This window comes from Rhipicephalus microplus, chromosome 6 (genome assembly GCF_043290135.1).
Source record: "Rhipicephalus microplus isolate Deutch F79 chromosome 6, USDA_Rmic, whole genome shotgun sequence".
Lineage (NCBI taxonomy): Eukaryota > Metazoa > Arthropoda > Arachnida > Ixodida > Ixodidae > Rhipicephalus > Rhipicephalus microplus.
In genome coordinates, this window is record NC_134705.1 from 61883047 (window position 1) to 61899483 (window position 16437).

A 16437-nucleotide genomic window follows, 5' to 3' on the forward strand; every position below is an offset into this window, starting at 1 on the left:
AAAGAAAACCAAGCAATATACATGAAAATAAATGACATATTTGAAAAAGAGGAGAAAAAACTCTATTAGCATGCCAATTTGTGTTAAATTCAGACTCTTATTAAAGAAAATCGTTTTTCGAGTAGCATCTCCCCTTAACTCTGATAAGTTTCCCTTTTGTGAACACTTATTTTGTGGGCTTATATAGCCTACAAACATTATAATCATAATCTTTAGTGGAGAATGAAATTACTGAAGTTCACTGGGTGTCAAATTACTTTGGTGATATTTATGAAAAATATAGGTGCGATATTTTGGAATACTCATATCTGTCACTTGGCTCATATATTTACCACATCAAAAACTCCCCTTTGATTGAATTTGCCAATAAGTGAAATCCGTATATGAATGACATCCTAATACCATGCATAAAACCTCAAGATCACTTAATTCTTGTAGAAATTCACACTAGCTAGTTTTCTAAATGACAAATAGCTGCTGTTTATTGGTTCTATAGGCGACAAATACGTCTCGTCTATTACAGCCTATGAGCACCATTAGCGGTCACCTATAGGTACCAATACATATTTATTGGTCCGATACGGCACAAATAGCTGTCTCCCATTGAACTCTAATGGTGCCAATACATGTCTATTGATTCTATAGGTGACAAATAGCTATAACCTATAGGCACCTTATTGGTCTTATTGGGGACAAATAGGTGTAATCAATTGGTTTTTATTGGTACCAATAGATTTCTATAAAGACAAATGAAGTATTAATACAGCTCTTATATAACCAATAAGATTTCTCTATAGGACCAATACATTTCTCTATTGGTATTTTTGCTAGGGAGCCACTGTAAAGTTATTGGCGCACACTGAGCTATTGCCCTCTTGCGCTTGTGAATCGCGATTGTTTTGAGGATGTGACTTTGGTGAACTCATGCCAAATGCCATAGCAAGCAACCAGGTTACAATTTCCAGGGGACTGTTGATAATGAGCTCTTTTTCATCCTTAGTAACCTACTTAAGCTCGTTAACAGTGGTTTTAACGTAATTTCAGTTTTAACTACATTCTTCGTTGTTTTTGTCGTGAAACTAGAAATGTAGATTTTTAAAAAATTATACAAAATCTTGCATATTGGAGTAACATCTTCCCTGAAGTTTGTTGATCTTTTGTTCTTTTCTTTAGCCTCTGGGGATGATGACATAAAAAGTTGCGGTCGTGACATTGGTTATTCTGCTCTTTGATGAGATAGCAGTGAAACAGGAGGAGGAAGAAATCGACCATCTGTTCAAATAACAATGGACATGGCATTGACCACTTGCAGGGCAAACGCACCTGGGCGGCAAGCTCAGTGGACAATGTCTGGGCCATGCTACACTCAAATAGAGGAATAAGGAATTTCAAGAGGATTGAAAAGTTGTTACTCATTGTTAAAGCCCCTGCAGGGGTGTCTGCGCAAGCAGGCGTTTAGTGTGTAGCGACACTACAAACCAGAGCTCACGGTGGGAGGGTTTTGACTTCCACCCACGCCCAGCCGTGCGTGGTTTTGCCGTGTCCGGAGAAAAGGGGATCGTGGGCGTTGAGCCGTCGCCGAGTGATAAGACCTGTAAGGCCCCCGGCAGAGGCAACACACTCTTTTGGCCCCGACTTCACGTAAACGGCACCCTTGGGCTGACCCTCCCAGGGGAAATCGGCAGTTTCCTATCTCTCTCTCTACCTATGCCTTCGTCTTTCCCTCTCACTTAACGTTCTTCCTATCTTTTTCTCTCTTCTAGTGACTTCTAATTGTCCTGGCAGCAAGGGTTAATCGTGTGTGGTCATCCAACCTTGGCATACCATATTAGGTTATAGAGGCGCCATATGACTGGTGTCGTGCAGACTCTTTTATGAAGCTCTGCCGCATCCCCTTGTAGCAGCGTTGCCAGATTGAAAAAGGGCTTCGACACCAGCGCCTCATGAAAATTTCACCAGATTACACCAGCGCTACAAAATGGCCGCTATGACGTATTTCCGATTCCTGTTTTGTTTTTTGCGCACGTTACAACATGGCGGCTATGACGTATTTCCGGCTCTTGCTTTGTTGTTGCCAGTGTACCGCTGCTGCGAAGCGCGTCTAATGGTGATGTTTCACGTCTCCACCGCTGCACACGTTAGGAGGCTGAAAAAGCGGAAAATTTTAACGTGTAATTGTAGCTGTACGCAAAGCGCACTGAAACAATTAATACTAATTTTTTTACTGCCTCAGTTAGCCACTATACCAATTGAAATCCCCCAGGCGCCGAAATAGACGATAACGTCTCCGACATTGCGGTCGCGTCACTAGATCTAGCAGACGGCGTTTGACAATGCCTGGACGCAGTCGCAGAAAAGCGGCGCGTGCAGACGATAAGTTATCTTTTTTTATTAAGGGCACGTACGCTTGATGTGCTTCGCCTATCTTGACATGAAGGTAATATTTATTCATAAATAGCATGCGAGCATTTATTATTTGACTGGTTACTGTATAATCAGCTAGCTTTTCCAGACAAAGGCAGGGCAGAGCTGTTGTAACTGTCACAAGTCAGCAAGGAATTTATTATAGAGGGAACGCCAGTGGGACGTCCTGCACAAGGAATTTTGAAAGACAAGTCGATTACCTGTGGTTTACATGAAATACAAAATGCCACGTTTGAGTTTTCATTACTTCGAAGTAGTGGTAAAAAAGAAAAACTCATCCAGCACATTTGAACATACAGTGATGTAGTTTGTCTTGGTTTTTAGGAGCAGGAGAAGCTTCCATTCAGAGCAAGGAAACCGTGGCTCAAAGCAGTAACACATCGCTCGCACACTCCTGCCAAAATACGCATGCAATAATTTCACATAGTCCATTTCACATAGTCACATTTTTCACTTAGTCCATTCACACTGACACAAAATATCTCTTGACATACAAGACACTTCCATCACTGATACATTTGAAAATATGGAACATGAATGAATAGGATGAACAAATGGACAAATATAAGAGCTCACTCCACTGAATTGTACATCTCCGACGTGAATCTTTGAAGCATGTCGTCAGTTACTAAAAACTGCACGCAGCAGCCAGACTTCAATGATAATGTTGTGCGAATGCGCACTATAGCATCCAGCATTTCAATAGACATCTTGTTCCGGTACTTAGTCTTGATGCAGGTTACCTGACTAAAAACCCCCTTCGACTGCTGCATTCGAGACTGGGCAGGAGAGGCAAGCTAACGCATACATGGCTAACTCTTTGTATGGTTTGTCCCCCACTACGTTTTCGTACTTCAGTACTCCAGTCCAGAATAGCGTGCAGTCATCTGGAACTTTGCTGTCAAAGACAGATTCGTCAGCCCAGACATGCATCAAGATTTTTCTGTAATGTTCTTCCAATACATCTTGCTCTCCTTCCAAGAGGTGGCGGAAGGGGAGATGTTCAAATGGAAAGCGTGCCATCTGTGACAACACTTTCGACGGGTGAAGGGCACTGAGGCCTTGAAAAAGCTGCTGGTTGCCAGGAAGGCGGTTCTCCACTTCCCGCAGCAAGGCATACAAAAAATCCTGGCAACGCTGCTTCATATTTAGTGCCAACGTTTCATTTATGATTGATTCATCACTCTTGCAGCAACGAGCAATCTCATTTCCGAAACGTGCACCGAAGTCGGTCATGGCTATGGAAAGCCTTTGCCTCTGTGTGTTGACGACTCTTGATTTCAGTGCTTTGTGATGCAAGTCAAGCTCCTTATGCATTTTTTTCGGGTCTGCATTGAGCGATTGAAAAAATGCATTTATTTTTTCAAACTCGAGAACTATAGGTGACAAAAACAAAAAATAAAAATAGTTCACGTCGTCATGCAGCATGTCGCAGAGAGTACGAGCTTTATATCTCACTTCCTGCGAACCCTCTTGCATGGCACACTTGAAGTAAGCCTTAAGTTCTTGCCAGTTTTCAAGCAGTCTCTTGATAATGCGCCCTCGCACAAGCCACCGTGTGGAGGATGCCTTCATAAAAGGCAAATTCAGCTTACTTTTCTCATTCTCCTCTTCTCTAAGAGCTTCAAAAAGTTTTATATAGTTCTTACGTCGCAGAGTGCTGTGACAGAATCGGCCTGGAATTTCAACCAGCAGATAGCCTAAATTAGATGGCAAAACTTCAAATGCTTTTTGTACACACAATGCTAAGGAGTGGCACACACATTTGTTTAGCACACAATTGGGAGATTCTTTTTTAATCCGCGACCACACACTGTTGTGTTCCCCCACCATGACAGCTGCTCCATCACAGGCGATACCAATGCAATCGGCAAACGCCAGGCCATGCTCGCGAAGGCATTCGGTGAGGGCAAGGAAGAGGGCTTCACCAGTAGCCTGTACCACTGGGTATAATTCCAAAAAAGCAGTCAAAATTTCCCCAGATTTCTCACTGAAATATCGTGCACAGACTGCAAGAAGCTTTTCAACAGCCACGTCAGTGCTCTCATCTACCATGAGTGAAAATTTTTTCCCTTTCATGTCAGAAATAAGCTCATCTCTGAGAGAAGGCGAAACAACTGAGTTTATCAGGGCAGTGCACTTCGTGCGATGAAGACGGAGGTTCTCCAGGGTGCTGCCAGTGCCATTTATTTTAATCACTTCGCTAAGGTGATCGATAGCAGCATGTGGCAGCATGTGAGCAGTGGCAGCATGTTGCCACAGCTAGTTGCAGCTCAGCTCGCTTCAATTTGTCCGGCACATCTTGATGTTTTTTCGGAAAGTTCAGCACTTGGCTAGTTGATGTCAACTTCACTATTCCCTTATGTTGTGCCCCTTGCGCATGCCTCGTCAGCGTGCCGCGGTGTGGCTTCAGGTTTTTCCGGCAGAGCTTGCAGAACGGAAGCCTCGAGTTTCCTGACGCCACACTTGTCAGCCAAAGAAATTTTTTCTCCCAGGAATCCAAATACTTCCTGCTGCCATTGTACGACTTTTTTGGCCTTTTAGCATGTCCGCGCGCATTACCACCGTCGGAATCACTGTCGCTTTTTTTTCTGCGCTCACTTTGATGATTCATTATGCACTTTCTTTAGCCTAGAAAAGAATAAAAGGAATATAAAATTAAACGTTAAGATAGCGTACCACATGACATATAATAAGTGTAAAAGGGGAAAAAGTAATGACAGCAAAGTACATGCAGCCTGCGACGCGATTCGAATTACCACGTGCTATGTGAGGTATCTATTCGTACTCGCAAAGAATGTAATTCATCTACGTACCAAGTGTTGGCGGCGATCTCGTTGTGGCATGGGTCGCACCAATGACTGCACAATCATGCGATGAATCCGGCGAAGCAGAAAGTGGGCTGTGGGAGTCGGGGACAACAGCAACACACACGGCGTGCGTTTCCTTGTGCGGTGTGCAATCGCGTACAAACACGCGCAACGACAAACACGTTGTGAGAGGCACGCCAGTTCGCGAGCGCGAGCTTCAATCGTCACTTCCTAAAGCTGTAGAGGTATATACATAACGAAGTGTTGAAAGTCTTGAAGAGGGCAAGAAATTTGCGCCATCTTTGGGATGCAGTAAAAGGCTAACAACATGGTGTAAATTCAAGTGGCAAGCCATTTCCCAAGATTTTTCACCATTTTTCACCAGATTTTGTCTGGTGTAGCCATTTCGACACATCAACACCAGTAACCCCTAAATTTCACCAGATTTTCAGAATCTGGTGCCAAATTTCACCATATGGCAACGCTGCCTTGTAGGCCTCCGTGGTGGGCGGTCGGCGCTGTTGTCGAACTTTCCAACTATCTAATGGTGGAAGCGTTTCCTCAACTACCTGATCGACCTCTAAAAAGAGGTCGATCAGGTAGTTGAGGGAACGGTAGGGATCAGGTAGTTGAGTTCCGTCTCAATTCAATCTCCAAACCGACCATAACAACTTCCCCCGTGTAGTATTGAAAATTGGGCAACGATTCACTTTTTAAGGCAAACAGCGCGAAAAATGATGACAGAGAAGTAGGAAGACACGGGACAAGCACTGACTTTCAACTGGGAAATTTAATGAAGAAACATAGTATACATATATAGTTATTCGCGCATGCTCTTGCACTGCGAGAAAAACTAAATAAACTAAAATAACTGCTGTTGACACGAGGCATCTTGCCCTAACAATGTGAGTGACAATAATGTAAAAATGATAATTCTTTATCAAGGAGAGCGATTGATGTTTCACTGATGCAGTTTTTGCCCTCCTTTTGAATTCTGTAGGCTTCAAAATAGCATATTTTCTCTGTCAGCAGGTCGTGGTGGGAGAAAATAACCTTCGCTCTTAAAAAGTCCTGGGTGCATCCACAATCCCTGCAGTGGGTCGAAGGCGCGGTACTCCAAAGGGAATTTTGGTGCTCCCTTCATCTAGAGTTGACACATCGCCCCGTCTGGCCAATAGAAACGTATCTGCACGGAAAGAGTATGCTCTACACAACTCCAACTGCACACTCTACAAACATATTACAGTAAAAGCTCGTTAATTCGGATTTCACGGGACCGAAAAACTGTCCGAATTAACTGAATGCCGAATTAACGAATGAACAGGGAAAACAACGTTTAAAATCACGCTGCAGAAGCATACCTTTATTTGTTAAAGTATTTTGTAATTGTCGTCTGCGTTTTCGCACAGATTCCGACTGACATCACAATTTTTCTTAACTGTTTCAAATGGCCAACAGCACCCAAGCTGTCGGGAGTGTTCAGGCAAGCATCCTCTAATATTAACAGCGCCTCCGAGACTTCCCGTGAGGTGCGATGAGGTCGCGGCTGTATCTCCTCGCATGATTCTTCGTCGGAATCGTGGTCTTCATGGGCGCCCGTGACATCAATAATAATCTCTTGATCGGTCAGGAGACCGCTCGTGGCGACACCATGATCAATCACGATGTAGTCCTGAAAGGTCACATCTGTGGGAAGGACAACATTGAAAGTCGGGCAGTCATCGTCTGTGGACTTGGCTCACACCTCCTCGATGCCATCGTCAGCTACTGCTGCATGCTCGGGCCTCACAAAAGCGCTATGCCGAAAACAGTTGGCGATGACTTGCGGGGGAGTGTTTTTCCACACGTGCGCGATGATGTGCACTGCGCCGAGTAAGTCCACTTGATACAACTTTCCAGCTTCTGAGCATAGAATCATTCGCTCTAGCAGGTGCTTGAGGTACTTCGACTTCACGTAGTGAATGATACCCTGGTCCATCGGCTGAAGAGCAGACGTAGTGTTGGGCGGCAAAAAACTACTTTGATGCTCTTCAGTTCGACTGTACAGTTATGGGCACTGCAGTTGTCAACAACGATAATTATCTTGCGGTCCTTCGACGCCAAGTGCAGGTCCAGCTGCTGCAGCCAGCCGCGAAAAATGTCCGATGTCATCCATGCCTTCCCGTTCGCTGTGTACTCGACAGGAAGGCTTTTGACGTTCTTAAAACAACGTGGCTTAAGCGCCTTCCGGACGGCAAGTAGTGGCAAGCACTCCGTGCCAGTCATATTGGCGGCGGGAAGCACAGTTATCCTTTGCTTGCACTTTTTGCCACCAATGCACGCGTCCCCTTTGAAAGTCACCGTTTTGTCTGGCAGAGCTCTGAAAAAAAGAGCAGTTTCATCTGCATTGAACACGTCACGTGGTTCATATGCGGCGATGTGCTCCAGGAGCTTCACATTTCTCCACTCGGTGGTCACGCTTTCGTCAACACTAGCCTTTTCACCACACACACTCCTGAAGACAAGTCGTGTCTCTCTCGAAACCTCGCAAACCACCCTTCTGACGCTTTGAACGGCTCAATGTTCATCATTGCAGCATACTCCTCACCTTGCACTATGATGAGAGGTCCGCTCAAAGGCAGATGCGTCTTGCGACAGTCAGTAATCCACCGGAGCAAATCTTCTTCGAGCTGGGGATGAGCTGCGGTTCGCAACCGTTTTCTAAAGGCATAAAACTTTCGCTTTCGAAGGCTTGTCGAATCTGTTGTTCATTTTTCACGTACGTTTCCAACAAGCTCCGCTTCACGTTGTACTTGGTCATAACCTGCTGTCGCGATTTGCCGTTCTTCAGTGCTTCCAAAATTTCCACTTTAGTCTATAAGTTCTTCACGTCGTCGTTCTGCCGCTTGTTCGGTGTTGCCATCACTGTAGTGCACAATGGTGGTGGCATGCAAATACGGTCACAATGGAAGAAAAAGAGAACTCCGCAAGAAGAGATGGTTCCGACATGACAACACAAGGGAAAATGGCGTCGGAGGCGCTGAGTGGAGAAGAAAGAAGACGTCGACGTTCGGTGACGCTGCGATCGCCCCCACTAGTTGACGATGATGCCGATGCCACTCAGGTGTCGGTTTCACTCCAGTGGTGCTAGCGCTGCTTTATCACACTTTTGTGTAGCAGCGGCTGTCAGCGTTTCTTCAAATTAAGCAGTGCGGAACCGAATTCCGACGAAATAACGAAGGTTTGGTCCCATAGATTAACATGCACTTTGGCTGGGACCAATAGAGCCGTCCGAATTATAAGAATTTTCGAATTAACGGGTGTCGAATTAACGAGCTTTTACTGTATAGGGTGAAGTTAGGAAACGAAGAATAACAGCTACTACTGCCACTTTACGTGGACACTTACTGTTGACGTACAGCACTCCTTCCTCGAGCCTAGGTGTTCCATAAATGTTGGCTGGAAGCACGACAGTCTCGCCATCCCCCCAAACAAATACTTGTTTGGCCATTTAGCACGCGCAGCTGCAAAAAGTTGGCACACTAAAACACTCAAACACACACAGCTGAGTTCCCGCGGCCGCTTGAAAATGGCTGTCGTGACGTAATAAACGTCATCTGCTGCTGCCCGAACAAAATTGCGCGGGCGGTCCCGAGCCGTCTGTGGGCCGCGAGGCAAGCGAAAAACGAACATGCGCCGAGCGATCCCGGACCAGTGGGTGGAACTGCCGGTTGATCCCCATGAAAAACGAATACGCCGGCCGGCGTCCGGGATGCGAGTTTACAAAGGCGAGCGAATAGAGCCCCCCACAATGCACCGCGGCTCAACGTTCTTGGAGGCTATGCATTTCCGCCGGCCTAACTGTGTCATCGCGCTGCCGCTCCCCGCACTTTCGTATAGTGTTGCCAGAGGCTGCTGCTGCAGCTAGCGGGGGGTCGCGCTCGCGGAAGGAAGCCCTGCCAAGGCATATGGCCCTGCAATGGTATGCTCGCGAAGTAATCGTGAGTGGCTCATCTGACCGAACGTGCTGCGCTGAGTTAGATACTCGTGAATAAAGCGTGTGCCCCCACCTCTCACTGTCCCAAAGCCGCGTTATTCAGGACGCAATGAAGCCGAGTCGCCACTACGCCTGTTGCCAAGTGCTCGGAAGGAAGCCCTGCGCCGAGTAAGATACTCGCGAAAGAAGCGTGTGCGCCCACCTCCCACTGAATGAACGCCCTACGCCGAGTTGGATACTCATGAAGAAAGCGTGTGCCCCACCTTTCACTGCAGAGTCACAAAGCCGCGCCTTTCAGGATGCATTGAAGCCGAGTCGACTGACTATGCCTGACACACCTAGGCCTGCTGCGAAAAACGCCACACCGGAGATTACTGCACTCCTCTTGGTGAGTTTTTGTTGATTTTCAGCATGCTGTTATTGAAAGCCCGTTTCTGATACTGTTGTTTTAAATAAGGCTACGAACTGAGTTCGGGCAGCAAGGACAGAAATGTAGTGATGATACATGCGTGCGATCGTAAAATCCTTGAAAGCCTGCGCGCAAAACTTTGTCTTGCGTCACTACCACACTGTCGAAGCTAAAAGGAAAGCATGCAGCCTCAAGACCTTGTCTTTAGTCGAACTAATTTAAGACAAGAGAATTAAACTTATTGAAAAACTCTTCGCGGATGTTTTTTTTTTCATTTCTTCACTGCAATACGGCCCCGTGTTCAGTTGAAGGCAAGTTAGACTCGCAGTTATCCTCGCCCGTTTGTGGTTGTCGCTTTTTTTTTTTCGCCCCCTGTGTATTATGTGATCTGAAAATAATCTGCCACCCTTCTCTATGAGACTGTCGACTGCACTCCATGCGGCTCTACTCTGCATGATGTCTCCTTTGAGAGGCTTCTTCAATAAAAGAATGTATTAGGGCGAAGCTTACTAAAATCACAGCTGCCAACTGTTGTAACCACTATACCCATGCAAAAATAAATATGTAATACATGAGATAATAATTTATTAACATGAAAACTGTCCCATGAGATAACACTTTATGCGTCAAGCATAGACATACGTGGATGTATACATTGGCGAGTTCATGTATGAATAGTCATGGTAATAACTTTGAAAAGCAAAATGAACTCTGCTTGCAGTGCAAGCTGAAGGAAAAATGAGAAGGGAGACAGGAAAGAGCGTACTCTTTCCTGACCCCCTTCTCGTTTTTTCATCAGCTTGCACTGCAAGCTGAGTTTTCAAGTATGAAACCAACTAGTCTGCAAAGAAGTATTGATTCAAAAAGCACAAAGTCTTTGTTAGAATTTCAGTGGAAAGCGGCATAGCAGGCACATATATAAATGGACACTATTGACACGATGCTGTCATGCCAATGTGTGTAAAGTACACAGATGAAGCATGGTGCATACACAGGCAATATCTATTTGACTTTCTGTTGACCAGAAAGCACTATACTGCACTTAGGCTCAGCCATCTTGAGACTAGAGTAGGGCTCTGTTGTTTTGAGCTGAAATTGAAAATGCAAGTGGCACATCGGTACTAAAAATGTGGGCTCGGTAGTTGGCCATCATATAATGGTGCACTGGATGATGTGGTGTTCACAGAATGGCATACTATTGCTGACAGCACAGGTAGTTTGCCGGGTTAACACATAAGTGTGTATTGCAGGGAACTTGGTGGTGACAAGTGGTGTTCTGGTACCATTTTATACATTGAGTGATATGGGCCAACAGCACTGAGGACCAACCCACCACATCTAGTGGTGACCTGCAGGTTACGGCATTGAAATCCCGGCCGCGGTGGCAGTCTCGATGCAGCACATTGGAATGAAAGAAAAAGGATGAGTGCACTATACAATGGGACGTGTCATAACGCAAAATAGCTCAATCGGCCGCTATCAAGCAAGGTATCAAATAAGAATAAACAGCAAACAACAAAATGGAGAAGGTGAATTAAAAGAAACCATGCTAAGTTGTCAATACACTGTAATGTTGCTAATTAGCGAGTCGGAGCAAGAAAAGTACGGTTAAAGTCTAGAAACGCGCGCGACTACACTTTCTGGAAGCTAATAGCAGTTTCTTGAGGTGCCTTCTGGGAGAACCTCATAGGGTACTTTAGTAATTCGCTGTGAAACCTTGTAAGGCCCGAAATAGAATCATAGCCCAAAAACCTTCTCCGAAAATATGTCTGTACCCCAACGGGTGTTTCATAAATGATATTGTTACTGGTAGAATACTGAAAACAGGTATATTTACAATATTTACAGTCACAGTAATGCGGGTAAAAACAACTAAGATAGCGAGAGCAGGCACCACCTAGTCCTTCACTTTTTCGTCCTCTCTATGGGAGCGGCACCTTAACGTTACCCTCCGGCGGTGAAGGCACCGAGTCGGTGCAGTCAGAGAAAGACGGTATAGAGGTGGTTATTATACAAGTGCGTTGTGGCAGCCCGGTGTATGACATGGCTTCAGATGTACAACGTAAACGATGTTGGTACGGGGTTGAGTCGACGAGGACAACGACAATTCAATTTCTTATGTCATGACGGTCACTTGGCGGTGCATAGGGTACGGTTCGGAGCGCTGGAACAGTAGCTTTGTAAAAAGCCCAATACAGCGTGCTGGACACCACAGCACAGGAATCCTGGAGGAAAGTGAGTGTTTATATGACTGCTCTCGTAACGAAATTGTTGCCCGTTTGCGAGTCTGTTAGCCAAACGCACACAAGTTGACGTGTATGGTTGGCATGGGCTATAGCTTATTGAGTGTATTTAGTGGGTGGGCGTGTTGGAGGAGGCATCATTGGTGTCCATAGGCAACATTGGATTTCAGTCAAATGAAATAAAGGCGAACAGCCAGCTGCCTCGTGTTACGACATATATGTTGCACAAGACTAAGAAATCTTGTATGTAAACCATGTACCACTCCGTTGAGATTCGGGCACGGCACGAGAGTTCTTTATGTTGGCGTGCAACGGGTTTTCCGAAAAGGTTTTTTTTATTTTTTGAAGCACATTGGATGAAGCACGAGCCAAAAAAAACGAGCGAACCTCTTTGGAAGAACGTGTAATAGGGAAGTTGATGATGGCGCGTATTTTTGCTGGATCAGCTCGTTTACTTGCAGCGTCAACAAGATTGCCAAGCACGGCGATCTCCAGGCGCAAAAAGCAGCATCTTGAAGAGTTGAGTTTAAGATCAGCAATGTGAAAGACTTGCAATATAGCAGACAAGTTTTGCAGGTGACTGGTGAATGTAGGGGAGAAAACGACGATATCGTTCAGGCAGCAGAGAGGCATGTGGACCACTTGAAACACCTCAGTAAAAAGTCGATCGCACGCTCAAATTGTTGCTGGCGCATTACACAACCCAAAGGGCATGACTTAACTCCCAATCATTTTCATCGACAGCTATTTGTCAATAGCCCAAACGAAGGTCGATGGAAAAAAAGTACCGTGCACCAATAGGGAATCAATGGCGTCGTCTATTTGCAGCTATGGGCAGAAGTATTTTTTGATTTTGTTGAAGTGCCGGTGAAATGGCGGTAGTCGACGCAGAACTGCCAGGTGTTGTTTTTGTTTTTTACAAATACTACGGGCGACGCTCAAGGGCTCGAAAATGGCTCCATGATGTCTTTAGAGAGTATTTCATCAACTTCCGTTTGAATGACGCTGCTATCGGTCGCCGAGACATGCTAAGGGTGTCGATGAATGGGTGTTGCGTCCGCGTTGTCAATTCGATGCCTCACTAGATATGTTTGTCCAAGTTTGGGTGAAGCGAAATCAAAAGTCATGGTATGACTCCTAGGAAAGGCGTAGGTCCTGGCTTTTAGAAGGGTCAGGGTTCGGGGCAATCATATTTTCGAATGTGTCATCAGGTGTCGGGCCAGCAGCAGGGCTGCCTGGAGCCGACTGTCGGGCATCAATGGCCACAGCAACACGGTTGTTTGCGTCTAAAGGTGAAATTGTGCCCAGCGAGATACCTTCAGGAAGCAGTTGTGCGCAGCTTCAAAGTTCAGGACAGGTGTGCAAAAGTTGTTCACAGAAACAGTAACAAGATAATGAGGTAAAACTAATCTTCGCGTCAGTAGAACGTCCAAGGAGCAACGTCCAGAATAGCAAAGAGAACTGAGGTGTTGTGGTCATCGAAGCTCACATGCGCAAAGCACATTCAAAGGATGGTAGGTGTACGGCTATTGGCTTCGCGAACAACAGGTGATGAGGCGCGTGTAACGGCTTTACAAAGACGATGAGAAAGGTGAGCACTCATCAATGGTGATTGGGCCCTTGTGTGGATGAGTGCTGAAACAGGCATGCCCTCTACATCTACATCCATAAGCTTCTGTTGGGATGCCAGAGTTAAACAGAGGATTTCCGAGTCGATCAGTACGGCTATTGGCTTCGCGAACAACAGGTGATGAGGCGCGTGTAACGACTTTACGAAGATGACGAGAAAGGTGAGCACCCCCGCAGGGGCGCCTGATAAAGCAGGCGTTTGGTGTGTAGCGACACCACGGACCCGAGCTAACGGGGGAGTTTCTACTCCCTCCCACGCCTAGCCGTGCGTGGCTTTGCCGTGTCCGGGGAAAAGGGAATCCTGGGGGTTGAGCTGACGCTGGGTGATTGGACCTTTAAGGCCCCCCGGCAGAGGCAACACACCCCTTTGGCCCCGGCTTCACGTAGACGGCACCCCTGGGCTGACCCACCCAGGGGAAATCGGCAGTCGCCTTTTCCTATCTCTCTCTCCCTACATCTTCGTCTTTCTTACTTTTTTTAGCTTTCCTGTCTACTTCTCTCTTCTGTTTACTTCCAATTTTCCTGGCGGCAAGGGTTAACCCTGTGCAAATAGCCTACCTTGGTCTAGGCGCATTGGGTTATAGTGGCGTTGTACGGCTGGCGTCTGCACGTTTCAGCATCCGCAAACTTGCAGCGTCCCCTCGTTGGGCTCCGTGGTGGGTGGCCGCCAACGCTGCTGAACAACATACAATTAGCATGCATAAAGCATTCCCTTTACTCAGTGATCGTGCCTCCTCAAAGCGGGTACGCACCGAAGACATCAATTTTTTCAACCGGCCAAGACAATTGTTTCCTCATTTTCACGTTATACACTGCGAAAAAACTAACAAGCAAGCCAGAACTGTATCCCCCTTCGTAGTTTCTAGATGCTTAACCGAAACTCTCGGTGCCGGGTACAAGGTTACCAAAAGAACCAGTGGAGATCTACTCCTCGAAGTACGTGACAAAGACCGATTTGATAAACTGAACACCCTCACAACGTTTGGAGACACACACATCAGTATTACGCCACACAGGTCTATGAACTCATCTCGCGGGGTCGTTTCGGACGCAGATTTGCTTGACCTCACCGAAGCTGAACTTCTTGAAGGATGGAAGAGCGAGAACGTGACAAACGTACAGCGCATTAAGATAAGAAGAGATCAAAAGGAAATACCAACAAAACACTTAGTACTGACCTTTGCTTCGAGCGATTTGCCGGAAACAATTCAAACTGGGTACACAAAAACATCTGTGAGGCCATATATTCCCAACCCCCGCCGTTGCTTCCATTGTCAGAGATATGGCCACGGCTCACAAAGCTGTCGTGGCCAGAAAACTTGTGCTATGTGTGGAGTCGTGGGCCATGCGTCCGACAACTGCGAAGCACCTGCACACTGTGTAAACTGTGGCGGTAATCATGCCGCGTACTCACGTTCTTGTTCTTTCTGGAAAAAAGAAAAAGAAATCATCACTTTAAAGATAAAAGAAAACATTACATTTAAAGAAGCAAGAAAAAGAGTCTCGCCATTTTATGGCCCTACATATGCTGATGCGGCGCGCCAGGGGGCAGTGTCGCACCAGCCCTCGCCACTCCTTCGGCCTGCGCAGAGCGAGCCATTGGCTGTGGCGCCTGCCCCCAAGGCGGCAGTAGTTGAGTCTACTCCGCCTACTATTGAACAGAGACCAGGGACTCCAGGGTCCTCGAGTCTCAAGGCCTCACCTCGCCAGGCGAGGCCCAAGCTTCGAAAAACCAGCTCGCATGAGCGGGCATCCAGTGCCTCCGAGGAGGCAATGGATACGGCGGCACCTCTGGTGCCAAAAGAGCGGCGCGGCTCTCTGGAGCGCGCCAAGAAAACTAAAAAGCTCATAACAGGGCCTGATAATAGCCCTGCTACTTGAGCTCGACCTTTCAGTTTAAACAAGTCACTCCCTTAACGTACACACAGCACTACTTTACTTCCAGTATGGAAACACAAATTATACATTGGAACGTCAGAGGCCTGCTTAAAAACCTCGACGACGTCCAAGAGCTTTTATACAAACACTCACCTCAAGTGCTGTGTGTACAGGAAACACATCTTAAATCCTCCAATACAAATTTTTTACGTGCTTACGTCATATACCGAAAGGACCGAGATGATGCTGTGGCGTCATCCGGTGGCGTAGCCATTATTATTAACCAAGGAGTAGCGTGTACACATTTCCCACTCCAGACATCCCTTGAGGCGGTGGCTGTTCGAGCGGTACTCTTAAACAAACTCGTCACCATCTGCTCTTTGTATGTACCTCCCCACCAACGTCTTGAAAAACGTGAATTTCAGTCCCTAATAGACGAACTACCGGAACCTTATTTGCTTCTTGGGGACCTAAATGCACATAGTGGACTGTGGGGCGATTCTCGCTGTGATGCACGAGGTCGTCTCATTGAACAATTTCTCTTCTCTTCCGGCGCCTGTTTGTTGAATAGGAAAGAGCCAACCTACTATAACGTTGCCAACAAAACTTACTCGTCTATAGACCTCAGCATCGTATCACCTTCACTTCTACCCCTATTGAAATGGAAAATCATAAACAATCCATATGGAAGTGACCATTTTCCTGTAGTGTTGAGTTCACAAACAACATATGAATGTCCTCTACATGTTCCCAAATGGCTGATAAACAAAGCAGACTGGGAACAGTTCCACAACACTACACGTTTGAGTTGGACAGACATATGTAGGTTAAACATAGATGAAGCTGTGAAGTACTTCACAGCTTTTCTAACTGACGCAGCAGCCAGGTGCATACCGCAAACATCTGGAATGCCCGGCAAACGACACGTCCCATGGTGGAACACGGAGTGTCGTAATGCGCGAAAGGAACAGAACAGGGCATGGAGATTGCTGCGCAACTCGCCAACAGCGGAAAATCTTGACACGTTCAAGAAAATAAAGTCTCAAGGAAGGAGAACGCGTCGGCAGG

The 16437-nt window shown here is 46.4% G+C and overlaps 1 protein-coding gene across 4 annotated transcripts in view; it reads left to right on the forward strand.

Moving 5' to 3' along the window:
* Positions 1–16437, forward strand: part of LOC119167626 (uncharacterized) — a 215277-nt gene that overhangs the window by 178823 nt on the left and 20017 nt on the right. For 3 of the 4 annotated variants that reach the window (XR_012884134.1, XM_075866013.1, XM_075866016.1), the window contains one exon: positions 9486–9598. The exons of the other annotated variant lie outside the window; for it this stretch is intronic. The gene's annotated coding sequence lies outside the window, so the exon portion shown is untranslated. The remainder of the gene's footprint in view (positions 1–9485; positions 9599–16437) is intronic. 4 annotated transcript variants of the gene reach the window in all.